Raw genomic sequence first — 11,652 nt, forward strand, 5'->3', positions numbered from 1 at the left:
AGGACAGGCCCTGGGGGATGGGGTCTCCGGGGCCAAGATCGTCCCTGAGGAGGGGGGCCGCAAGGCCCTCCTCCCCCAAAAAAGTAATACTTAGACAAGGCCCCGGGGGATGGAGTATGCGGGGCCAAAAGCGGCCTGGGGTGGGGGGCAACGCAGCCACCCCATCGCAAAAACAATTAAATGCTTGGGCCGGGCCCTAGGTGATGAGGCTCCGGGGCAGATATCGGCCTGGGGAGGGGGACCCATGCAGGGTTTGGGTGGTATAGGGGTTGGCTGCAGCCAGCACCTGCTTTACATGGCCGAATGCCCTGCACAGGGGCGGGTGGTTATAGGGGGTGGTGGCAGGCCCTGCGGCCAACCGCCACCATGCACGGTCAAAGGCCGTGTTCAGCAGAGATTGGATTAATGTATAGAAATGAAAATTACTTTACATTAGAAAAAAAATCAGAAATTCACTGAAAAACAAAAGGTTACAGGGACGTTATAGTAAGGAAATTGAATTTTTTTAAAACATAAAAATTCACTTAAAAAACCAAAGGTTACAGGGACGTTATATTTAGGTTCACATTTTAAAAGTAAGAAACCACAGAAATTCACCAGTATAGTTAGAGTTATCTCAAGTGACTATAATTCGTACCCTATGGTAACTATAACTAACACCCTCCCCATGCACTGCTAATTACCCCACAAATTACAGCACTCATTACATCTTTATAAACATCACTGATAATATCAATGTAATATTTCCACTAAAATGTTTGAAGAAAAAACTGTGCATGGCGAGGGCGGGAGTTATATTTACCTTCCAATAACTTTGGCGCTACTTGACGAATCTTCACGAAATTTTAAAAACTTATGCTTTGATCAGTTCAGCTGCTGTTTTGAAAGTTTTGCGGTGATCCGTCAAGTGAGGGCTGACATAAAAGAGGGGATCCCAAAATGCATTTTCCCTGTGCATTTTTCCATGGGGATTTTGAACATGACAACAGCCCGAAAGGCTGGACAGAATTGCACCAAATGTGGCAGAAAGCTAGCGCTTTGTCCAGAAAGCACGCTTTTTGTGATTTGGTGTAAATCCATTCAGTAATTTTTGAGAAATTGGAGTTTAATAAAATAGCGATATCTAGGGATGCAAATCCTCCAGTGATCGGACTGTCCCCATGCAGATATCTGATTGGCTGCCAACAAGGGAGTGTTAGCAGCCATCTTGAGACTTGGCTTCAGCTGAGTCCCAGAAAAAAAGATCAAAAGAATTAAAAAGCTTTTATGGACCCCACCAGGGCTAAAAAGCATTTTTTGGAACTGCTGATTTTTCCTAATTTTTTTTTTTTTTTAAAGGGCAGTCTCCCAGCTTTCGTTTTATTTGACCCCTAGGTGGGCCAACTCCCTGGGGCTTAAATTATCCCTGGGGATCTTCACCTCCCTGGGGTGATTCATGACATAGGTGCAGGGGACCACACGACCCTCCCCCCACACCTATGTCATGAATCACCCCAGGGACCACCACCTTCCAAATGTTAATTTTTTATAGGGCACAGATCTGGGGACTACCATCTCCTTGGGGGTGATTTATAAGATATGTACGGGGGTATGTGGCCCCACTGCGCCCCGATCACCACTACCTCACCAGGGCATTATTATGATACAGGGGATCACCCGGCCGCCCTGCATCCCCGATGACTGCAAACTCCCAGGGGCAATAATAAATTACAATGCGGGGCCGCACGGCCTCCTTGAAACAGGGGTCAGTAAACTTTCCGAGGCTAATTTAGAAACAGATTGGTTGTCTGATGCGGGCCCCAAGGACCACCACCTACCCGGGGCTACTGATGTTGGAGAGGGCTGCGCGACCCACCTCGAGGAGTCACTGATGGCCCTGGGGACCGCCACCCCCCAGTGCCAGCTCCTGCTATGTCCCAGGGTGCCCACCCCCAGGACACAGCTGTTTGCTGCTGACTGCTCCCACCAGGTCACAGCAAACACTCCTTTCACAGTGAAGAAGAGCTGTCAAACAACTTTCCATCGCTGCAAGTGATACAGGCAGGGAAATAGAGGAAACATTGCTCTCACAGATAGGGATCTGTGACAGCAATGCTGGCTGGGACTGAGGGGGCTTTCAGGCATTGTGAGTGGGTACCCTGGGTAACATGGCCTGGTCCTGGGGAATGGGGTCCCCGGGGACGAGATCGGACCTGGGGAAGGAAGGCAATGCAGCCCCCTTTCCCAAAGAAATGTAAATAATTAGGCCGGGCCCCAGGGGAAGGGTTCCCCAGGGCCAATATTGGCCGGGGGAAGGGAGCAACGTGCCCCTCCCCCCCAAAAAACAAATACTTAGGCCTGGCCCCGGAGAATGGGGTCTCTGGGGCTGAGATCAGCCTGGAGAATGGGGTCGCGCTGTCCCCTTCACCAGAAGTAAATTAAATATTTAGGCCTGGCCTGAAATTGGCCGGGGGAGAGGGCATGCAGGTCTATGGCTGTGCGCACCATGTGGTTGAGTGGTTATAGGGGTTTGCTGCAGGCCCTGCAGCCAACCGCCACTACGCACGGCCTTCATGTTAAACAAACAATGTAATTCACTGAAAAAAACAAAGGTTACCATGATGTTATAGTTAGGAAATAGAATTTTTTTTAAACATAGAAATTCAATTAAAGAAGCAAAGGTTGCAAGTACGTTATAGTTCGGCTCACATTTCAAACATACAAAACCACAGAAATTCACCTGTTATAGTTAGTTACTTCAAATAACTATTACTCGTGCCCTAAGTTAACTATAACTTGCGCCCTTATCATGCACTGCTGATTTCCTCACAAACTGCAGCACTCATGACATCTTTGATAACATCAGTGATAATTCAGTGTAACATCTGCAGTAAAATTATTGATCACTGTATAGACAGACAGATAGATCTCCTTTTTCTTTATTATCACATATGTATGCACTTTTAAAAACTTGAGTTCAAGGTGTGCGCTGTACAAAACAACTCAGATGTTTGATTTAAAAGACAATGTTGTTGGTTTTTCTAAAATCTAAGTAACGTTTAGGGTTTATATGACTACTCACTTGCCTCTTAGTTCACTAATGGCATTGTCATTGGGGTGCAAGCCATTAATGTTTCGAAGTTCATGTTTGAAAAAAATCAATTTAAATAAATGACTGCCTATGCAGTGATATAATCTAGTGCACTAAGGAAAAATTCTGCGTGTTAAAGAAATACTCTTCTTGCATTCTGAAGGGACTCTCGTATTTTTACAATATATTTGTTGCACAATATGCAGGCCAAACTAGGTTTGGACTGGAACAGAAAATAGGCCCAGACACCAAATAAAAGTGGCCTCTATTAATAAATAAAAATGTGCCATGCTTTCAAATGGAGGCATATTCCAAACTGTTAAAGCCAGCTGGATAAGTGTTTTTTAAAGTATGAAGGCCTGCATGGATTTTAGCTTGCTGTAAGCAATGTTTATTTTTAGATATCAGGGAAATCAACAGTGAAAAAACGGACCAGTAGACTACAAAACAGGCCCATAAACATCCAGAAAAATGGCCCACAGACTTTGGGCACTGTTTGATTATACTATAGACCTTTCCGATCCTGTAACAAACGTTTTCATGGTTTGGCTTGTGTATGGACTGTTAGAGCTAAGCCAGACCCTTTGCTTGGCTTGGTTTGCCCTATTAATCCACCCGTGTTTGCAACTTGGACTTAATACATGAGGTTGTCAGTCACTTGATAAAATGATCTGTAAAAGGCGAGGACTGTGAAAAAACAGCACTACCTACATGCACCGATGACAATTCGACCATTAAAGCTTCTCACAGCAGAGACAAAGAAGACTGTGTGCAGTGAACATACATTTAAAAAAAGGTTTTTCCAGGATAATGGTTCCAGGCTGTTGCGTTGCACACAACTGAAATCATGAGTTCCAAGGGCAGACAACTAGGCCAGTACGGGACAGGCATGAGCATAGCTTCAACCGGTGCACCTCCCAAATACATTCCTGGCTTGATAATTGGGTCTGGGGGCCCTGAATCAGGTTTGGTATGTCTATGTAGGTTTTTCTCATCATTTTCATTTTGCTAAAAGCTTATATCTTGTTCATTTTCTGGAGCATAAACTTAAATGGGTATAGTGACTGGTATACCAAACAAATAGTAACTCTACACCCAGAGAAGCACTCCTTGAATGGGTGCAAATTTACTACATTTTGGAATTCACAGGCATTGGAAATAGTAGGCTTGGAAAGCTGCGGCAGTCTCAGGTTTCCAGTCATACTACTGGCAATCAACCACCCAAAAGGTGATGGAATGAATGATTGCATACTCTAACCAGTGGCAATCACTTGGGCGCAGTATTCCAGCCTATTGTTTGTCACCCACTGTGCCACTCTAGAGAGAAGCCCACCAAGTGCAAGTTTTCACTGATCCTGTTCCTCGTGAATACAGCCAATCCTGAACCTTGGTCATCGCACTCTCCACACCTCAGCCTACTGCCTTTTTAGGTGGGAAATTTGAGATTCACACCCTCTGAATGTTACTGACTAGGCTATGCCCCTAAGCATGGCTACTGCAGAAAGAGGGCCTGCTTTAATTGTTGGTGAAGAGGGAATGTCTTTGCAATGGCGAAAGAGTCCCCTTCCTGCCAAGATTATGACCCCTTCAACCTATTTTGATTTGTGTGGACCGTATTTGATGACAAAGGAGACTACAATTTCTGGGGCTGCCAGCTGCTTTATGTCCAGCCACCTAATATAGATGGGCGGACATAAACCTGTTTTCAATATCCATCACACTCAGGAAAAACCTGGTGTTAAGGGGCAATTCATAGAGATCAATGCCCCCTTGTCATGGAAGGAAACTCCCATGGGAAGGGTGGCATTGTTTTTTTTTCCAAATAGAAAATCCTGCTTTAGGATTCTCTTATTGAAAATAAAAAAAATTGAAACTTTTCCAGACGACTATCATGTTTGAAAGAGCCATCTAGCAAAGTCAAAATGCCTTGACGGCGGTTTGTCAATGCTTGAAATGTCTGCCAGCCTCACTGACATTTCAAAATTTGGTGAGTGGCACTTCTGTCAGGGTGGAGGAGTAATCTACTTTGTCGCCTTGGTTGAAGAAGGGCTGGCTGCCAAGCTCATTTGTCAACTGCACCTACGAAAGACCAGTATGGCTGGGCAGAACCAAGACCATTCCACGTGCTCTTCTGGCAAGCCAGTAGGGTATTAGCAATGCCTGGCAAATAGCAGATACAGTTCTGGCAAGACTGGACTGGGACAGAGCCAGTCACAAGCACACCTCAAAGGCCTGTTGGGCAAGAGAGTAGTCAGTTGTGTGTAACGGATGCTGTACACATTTGTAAGGCTAGTAAAGCTTTAAGGGACAGCTTGCCCTTCTCTGCTGTCATGTCCTAACAAGCATTAACAAAGTCAATAGGTTTAGGTTTTGTGTAGTGCAGACACATAAATAATCACCTGGACATAAGAAGAAATGCACAAGTAGACAGAGCAAGGCAGTTAAAGGCATTTTTGTGCTGGACAGGGATAAATGCAAAAACAGACACCGATGCAACACAAGTGTATATATATAAAGACTCGGCACAGACATCCAGAACCGCAACCATATACTCTGCACCCTCTCTTGCACATTTTGCTACTGCTCGCCCTCACCCACACTGTACCCTGTGGTCCCCCACTGCATACTGCACGTCATGGCCAATCGCTTGGCTTTTGAAAAGTGAAACGTGTTTATCAAGCGCGGCAATGACAAACACATGACACACACAGCACAGGTGCAATATATGCCAAAGTAAAGCAAGATTCAAGGTGGCTGCAGCTACAGCTATCCATACGCTAACTCTTCCAGTGGGTTAACAAGGCCGCTGCAGCCCCCTGTGGGGGGTGAGCTCCAGTGGGCCCCCTCAGCACAGTAGCACAGCCCGAGAGCTCCTGAGTCGGGAGGGGAGCCCCTCTATGTGCTTTGCAGAGGCGGGCGGCAATTTTTGTTACGCCACTGACCTCTTCTGTGTTTTACTTAAGAGTAATGCTCACAGAACAGAATGATACGTATTTCAGATTTTTATGTTGCATTACAAATAACAATACAAACATTTATTAATATGTCATACTTGTGCATTTACAATCTCGACATGCGTCACCAAGTATGCTGCCTCCTTCTCTGTTAGAGCCCATTGGCTTTGGCAATGCTTGATTTGATTTCTACTGTGCAATGAATACTTTAAAAAACAGGCTTAAAACGGAATGTATGACTTTATCACGCAAGTCTTTACCACACAATGTAAGTATATTTAAGGTAACCCCTCCTCACACAAGTGTGTGTGTGTACATATATTATTATATATATATATATATATATATATATATATATATATATATATATATATATATATATATATATATATATAGATAGATAGATAGATAGATAGATAAAAATGTTCTTCCTCTCTTTTTTGGGGAGGCCACCTCAACCCCGCCTTTTTAAACATAAATTATATATTTTTTTTCCTTTATTTGGGGGAAACCCTCTCAAACCCCAACTATTTATGTACCCTTAACACGCTTTACCTTTACCCATCCCCTAAACCCTGAAATGACCCTTACCACCCTAAACCCTAAAAATACCTATCCAACCCTATACCCAACCACCGCTAAAAACTCTAAAAAAAAAAACCTTTACTACCCTATACTCTTACCCACCCTTAAACCCTAAAATTACCCTTACCACCCTACCCACCCCTAAAATATGTTTTCCGCTCTATACCTCTACCCATCCCCTAAACCCTAAAAATACCCTTACCATCCTTTTCCCATACTCACCCCTAAATCCTAAAGACACCCTTACCACCCCTGAGGCCACAAAATACACTTACTACCCTTTACCCCTGCCCACCCCTAACCCCTAAAATGACCCTTACCACCCCGACACCCCTACCCAGCCCTAAAACATAAAATAACCTTACTATTCTATCTCCTTACCCACCTTTACTTTAACCCGTTTAATTACCCTTACCACCCTTTACTCCTACCAACCCCTAAAACCCTAAACATACCCCTACCACCCTACACCCATATCCACCCATAAACCCTAAAATTACCCTTACGACCCTACACCCCTAACCTAAACCACTACCCACCCAAAACCCCTAAATTATATTTACATATATTTACCGTAACTATGCCCACCTTGTGTCATAAAGGCATGTTTTGGTAAAGGCATAGATGCCGTAAAAGCATGTATGGTAAAGTCTGTGTGGCAAAGGCTGATTCCCCTTAAAATGGAGCACTCTAAAAGGACTATCTGCAGTTCAAAGATCAGTGATGTCTAAAAGAAGTGATTTTATTTTACTGGGTCACTAACTGAATAGCTAAATTATGTGGCGAAAAAGTTCTCATGTTAACAAAGTATTGTTTTTCTTAAGCCAAACAACTGAAAACTGTCCTAAGAAAGAAAAATGAAAACGTCACATTAAAACAATCAACTTCGAAAGAAATACCTACCATAGCAATGTTAAAAGGTTTCAACTAACAAGAATTAAATTAAAGTCAACAAGATGAATAATTTAATGGTATGGGTACAGTGTTCCTTCAACATAAGTGCCACTTTGTTTCAACTGAAAATCTCAACTGGAGGCACACTTTTAAAAAACATTCATTTCCGTTAAAACTTCCTGTCGCCCGTAGGCAACTTAGCCAACTATCACAAATACCTGTGAGTTTCAAAACAATTTAATCGCACTTTTAAACAATTGTATACTACTCACAGCCAACCTGTTTGACTTTCCGCATATAAAACCCCATATTTTATACATAGCACGGGAAAAGAAAATATTGTTTCAAAATGTTTATGTATGCCGCACAAAAAGTGCTGCGCTTGGAAGCAGCAAGTGAAATGGCGCTGTAGATGGTGTTTGTTGTTCTATGGAAAGATTTCACTTTTATTAGTTTACAAGAAAGTGGCTGCAGGGAAATTGGGAGGTCAGAGATGGAGTTTATGTAAAAAAAAACTGCGGCACTGCAGGACCCCATTAACACTCCTGTTGCGTAGATATTCTGCTGAAATTCATATTATTGCTATTGCATATCTATTTAGGTTTGACATCTGCATATAGGTTCACCAGCAGTGCGTTTGCTTGTGTTACAATGTAACCTTTCCCATGCGGTTCTGCAAACTGATAGGGCAAAGAATAGTGTCTGTGTCACCAAAGCGTATGTAAACATAAGCAAATAAGTACCTACATATTTTCTGCTTTGTATTATGAATCTGAGCACTGAATCGGTAGGTGCAGTGGATTTTTGTTTATTTAGAGTTCCTGATTTGGAGTATCAAATGGAAAAAATGAAATACATGCTTTTTGTATACAATTGTCTACATACGATGTTCTCCACTGACAAAAATGTTCAATTTTCGTGACATAGATGACAAAAACTGAAGTTTCAAAATCCGCTTGCTCTTAAACAAAACCTCTGTCAACTAATGTGTGTCAATGAAGCCAGTATTAGATTGAATAGTGCACTGTCCACTTCCAGCGCGGGGGCAGACATATTTGGAGCTTCATCAGCAAAGCACACAGGAGGGTAAACATTCAGACCTGCCACTGCGTTCTGTTAAAATCCTTACTGAAATACAGTAAAATTAATTTTTAAAAAAAGCCATGCACGGAATCGCGGTACTCAAGGCAAAACGTTATGCCCTCACGTCCTGCTGTCACCTGTACACAACTGCACTGTTTACCCAATGTATGTCCATTTTACAACGTGGAGTCATTGCAGTCCCCTTAAATACTTGGCAAATTTAATTTAAAAGAGCTCGCGGTCCCCCTTTGAATACATGACCGCTGAGGTGACCTGTGCCGTTTTGGTGAAGGGTGTCTTCAAGCCCATATCAGTTTTGGCCCCAACTCCTGGCACTGCCTCAATGGCGCTTCTCATATATTAGTAACGACTCGCTGACACTTCGGTAGTTTATTATATTGAAGCTGAGACTGTCCCAAAACAGTGGGAAAGTTTCATAAGTGCAGGTCAACTCGTGTTAATGAATCTATGACATGTCTGATGACAAGTGTTGGAAATGTTGCACTGCCAGTGAACGTGGGACAGTTTTAGTGACAATGATGGCTCTGTGCTTCTGAATACAAAGAAGAGGGCTCTGTACTGTGGGCTCGTAGAAGCTCGGATTGTTTAGCTGCAGCCGGTGCCAGGCTCATTAAATATTGAGCAGCCATGCTGTCTGCTGCGGGCTCTAGTGTTACCACAGACAGTGAGGCGCGAGAGCGGCGGCCAGCATATGATCTCCTGCAGCCTCTGCTGCTCACCACCGAGTGGTGACTGCCCGTAAACACCCCACAGCCGGGGTCTGCTGTAGTTTACTGCCCCAAAAAAACAGTCAAAAAGCAATTTTACTTGCTTGCACCAAGGCTAATTGCATGCTTGCTACGCCACTGTTCGGAGCCACCGTGCACTGACCTTTACAAAATCACAGACAGGAATCCAGCGACAAGGATGCCACAGGCGCTACTGCAAGCAAGGGAATGGGCCCTGAGCACTGTTTGGGTAGTAAAAGACTGTAATATTTAGGAATCAGTTGTCTCGGTGCTACAGCACCTGCTGCGCCACTGACAGCTACGCCCCGGCAGGAAACACCAACAGAAAGCCGGAGGACGGACCACGACACAGCGTAGGACGAAAATCACACCTGGAGCAAATTACGCAAAGCGCCTACCACCCTAACTTCATCGCGCGTTAAAATACGGTGCAAGCAGACACATAACCGGAAGAAACTGGAGTGAGTTTTTAGAGCGTGAGAGTGTTCTCGGGTGAATGAGGGAGTTTCAGAGGACGTGGGTGGTTATTTTAGCGGGACAAGAGGATTTTTTTAAAGGATGAGAGTTTTTTTCTGATGTGGGGAATTCTTTTGGGTACAAGAGTGTTTTATAGCCAGTGGGGTTTTGGGGAGGATGAGAGAGGTTTTCAGACATTGGGATCTTTTTTTTGAGAGAGTGAGGGTGTTTGAGAGGATGGGAGGTTTTTCTTTTCTCCATGGGGTGAGATGTCTTATTAGGGTTTTTTCTGCAGAGGTGATTTACACAGGATGAGTGCTTTGTGCGGTAGGGAGTTTTCAGAGGATAAATATTTTAGAGGGTGTGATTTTTTTTTCCAAGTGTTTTTTAAGGGTGGTGCAGTTTTTACATGATGAGGGTGTTTCAGGGGGTTAAAGTGTGGTGTGCTTTTTAAGAGGCACAGGGTGTTTTCAAAGAGTGAGCGTTATGATAGAACGTGATAGCGGTAAACTGGGGGTATCTTACCGCAGAGCGGGATCCAGTTGCTGTCAAACTGTAAAGCGCACGGGACAGGGAGTGAACTCAAGGTCTGGCAAGGGGTCGTGCAGAGTACATTCTACACATGCCGGTGACACGCCCTCGAAACGGCGCGCTCCGCAGCTGCCCGCTGCGGCTCCAACCCTCTTCTAACTTTAGAAGCAATGCCCTCTCCTCCCACGCTGTTATTTTTATTATTAAAAAATAAGGTCTCACCGCTCTCTGAACACTTCTATCGTTCCTCGCCTCCCTTCCGGTGCCAGCAGCGGCTCGCCCGGCGATGTTAGGAGCAGTGATGGGTGCTCGTGGAGCTGCGCGTACCTCCCCGGCCCGGGACTTTTAGCGACCAGGGCTAAAATAGGCAGCAACTGAAGGGGCCGAGGCTGCAGCAGGGCCCCGTCGCGCGCCCTGAGAGGAGCCTCGCGCGTTCCCGGATCTCCTGTCAGCGCGCGCCTCACACCCCGCGAGCTGCTTTGAGCCCCACGCGCCACTAGGCGGAGACACTGAGCTGGTAGGGACTGCCCTGGCACCAAAGAAGCGCGTGCCGAGCGCGAGACGCGTCCTCTGTGGAGAGGCGTAAAAAGAAAACATGCCGTGCGCGCGCCAGAAACTTTTATGTTATTTGTGTTTCGTAGAGAGACAAAAATACTCTTAGCGTCAAGTATTCAACTCAATATTATGTCCTATCTTCGCTTTCACGTTCGGTTCGCTGGAATAAAGTACTATCAGCTGCAGCGTTATTGCTCGCTCACATTCTGTAAATTGCAGTCCGTTATCGTTACAGGTCAGTAAGTAATAAAGAGACCATTTCTTGACTTGGAAAACTGCAGGTACTCATTACTCAAGAGCACCTGCTCAGTTAACCCCTTCGCTGCCAGGCCTTTTCCCCCTCCTGTGCCGAGCCTTTTTATGGCTATTTGGATCAGTTCGCGCTTAGGCCCTCATAACTTTTTGTTCACATGAGCTACCCACGCCAAATTTGCGTCCTTTTTTTCCAACATCCTAGGGATTCTAGAGGTACCCAGACTTTGTGGGTTCCCCAGAAGGAGGCCAAGAAATTAGCCGAAATACAGTGAAAATTTCGTGTTTTTCAAAAAAATGGGAAAAAGGGGGTGCAGAAGAAGGCTTGTGTTTTTTTCCCTGAAAAGGGCATCAACAAAGGGTTTGCGGTGCTAAAATCACCAGCTTCCCAGCTTTCAGGAACAGGCAGACTTGAATCAGAAAACCCAATGTTTCAACACAATTTTGGCATTTTACTGGGACATACCCCATTTTTATGATTTTTTGTGCTTTCAGCCTCCTTCCAGTCAGTGACAGAAATGGG

General features: G+C 44.7%; 1 protein-coding gene across 2 annotated transcripts in view; it reads right to left on the reverse strand.

The window, feature by feature from the left end:
- The window catches only part of POPDC1 (popeye domain cAMP effector 1), a 274,307-nt gene extending 263,549 nt beyond the window's left edge, over nucleotides 1-10,758 (reverse strand). The window contains exon 1 of one of the 2 annotated variants that reach the window (XM_069235416.1): nucleotides 10,545-10,758. The gene's annotated coding sequence lies outside the window, so the exon portion shown is untranslated. Of the gene's footprint in view, nucleotides 1-10,316; nucleotides 10,402-10,544 lie in introns of those variants that run through there. The other variant, XM_069235417.1, reaches the window with a different exon arrangement.
- Nucleotides 10,759-11,652: the final 894 nt, after the last annotated feature.

The sequence above is a fragment of the Pleurodeles waltl genome, chromosome 5, assembly GCF_031143425.1.
Source record: "Pleurodeles waltl isolate 20211129_DDA chromosome 5, aPleWal1.hap1.20221129, whole genome shotgun sequence".
Classification (NCBI taxonomy): Eukaryota; Metazoa; Chordata; class Amphibia; order Caudata; family Salamandridae; genus Pleurodeles; species Pleurodeles waltl.